Genomic DNA, 1,707 nt, shown 5'->3' on the forward strand with positions numbered 1-1,707 from the left:
CATTTGGGCAGCCTGGTCTATATCCAGGAGCCCCCCGATGAATATTTGGTTACCCACACATTGTCTATATAAAAGCTAGTTGTGATTGCTCACCAACTCCCTGATTCATTTCTTCTTTCATGGATCTTTCTGTCTAGGCCAGAGTTTTTCAACATTATTTAATCCAAGACATTTTATTTTAAGTTTGTTTGTTTATTTATTGGCCATGTGCATGGAAGGGGTAGAGTGAGAAGGAGAGAGAGATAACCCCAAGCAAGCTCCACGCTGTCAGCACAGAGCCCATCATGAGGCTCAGTCCTACCAACTGTGAGCTCATGACCTGAGCCAAAATAAAAAGTCAGATGCTTAACCAACTGAGACACCCAGGCGCCCACAAGACCTTTTTTTAAATTATTTTTTAATGTTAATTTATTTTTGAGAGAGAGACAGAGCGCAAGCAGGGGAGGGGCAGAGAGAGAGGGAGACACAGAATCTGAAGCAGGCTCCAGGCTCTGAGCTGTCAGCACAGAGCTCAATCCAGGGCTGAACCCACGAACCACAAGATCATGACCTGAGCTGAAGTTGGATGTTTGACTGACCCCAGGCACCTCAAAGCAGAAGTCAGCAAGAGGCCCCAGTGAGGATTGAACTCACAATCTCTGGTTTACAAGACCAGTGCTCTAACCACTGAGCTATGGAGCCTACCCCAAGACCTTTTGATTAACATGATTAACCTGAAAATAATTCTGTGTATCCTTTTCTCTCTCTCTCTCTCATACACACACACGCACACACACACACACACACACACACACACACACCAGATTCCTCTGCCTCCAGCAGAAACCCATCCCATCTAGGCAGCGTAGTAGATGGTAGACAGCAGGCTCCTTGAGAAAATCAACAGTGTGGCTCATCTCTGGACCCCGCCTCTTCTCCCAAAGGACCTAGAACATGGCCGAGCACTTAATAAATATTTGGCTTCTTTCTTCCATGTTGGCTTCCTACAACAGAAGAAAATATTGCCTGAAATTAATATCAACTTGTTCAAATTCCTGACTCACTGTTTTCTAATCTCCAGAGGAAATATTTACCTCAACACCTCCCTCCACACTCATACAGAAATCCAAGAACCGTAGGAATTCTCTCATGCTACAAATATCTTCACATTAAATATGATTTTTGTACAAAAGCAACTTAATTGCCTAGAAAGAGGGAGGTCACATTCAATCTTTGGATAACAGCAAGCAGTCTACAAAACATCTTTATGTGTGGGGAGCACCCATGTTTATTGCACCAGATTCCTTACACAACGTGTCTCGATGCTCACACAGCTCGTTGAGGTGCTATAATTATCCCCGTTTCACAGATGAGGAAATCAAGCAAGAACAACTATCAAGTGACTTGAAAGTCAAGGGCATACCTTGTCAAATGGCAGAGCCCAATCCCTGAAGGCTGGGTCCAGTGTGTTTTCTGCTGAGACTGTAGAAAGGCTATGGTGGCCTCAAGCAATTACTTACCTTTTTGGTCCTCACTTTTCCCATGTGTAAAATAAGGAGGAAAATATGACCAACTTGTGCAGCTCACAGGAGCTTGCCGCAAATGAACTGCTTGGATCCGCGTCAGGCACAGAGTACGATTGTTCTCAAACAGCCTTTTAAGACAGAAACACAGATCAGTAATCATTATTATATGGTGGCCTCTGCTGTTTTCTACAGAAGGGCTTTC

At 44.1% G+C, this 1,707-nt stretch overlaps 1 non-coding gene across 1 annotated transcript; it reads right to left on the reverse strand.

Moving 5' to 3' along the window:
* Window positions 1-608: 608 nt before the first annotated feature.
* Window positions 609-681, reverse strand: TRNAT-UGU (transfer RNA threonine (anticodon UGU)). Its single transcript has one exon. It is a non-coding gene; the product is annotated as a tRNA-Thr (tRNA).
* Between the last annotated feature and the right edge of the window lie 1,026 nt (window positions 682-1,707).

This window comes from Panthera pardus, unplaced genomic scaffold, assembly GCF_024362965.1.
Source record: "Panthera pardus isolate Hobbes unplaced genomic scaffold, ASM2436296v1 HiC_scaffold_13, whole genome shotgun sequence".
In the NCBI taxonomy this organism is placed as follows: Eukaryota; Metazoa; Chordata; class Mammalia; order Carnivora; family Felidae; genus Panthera; species Panthera pardus.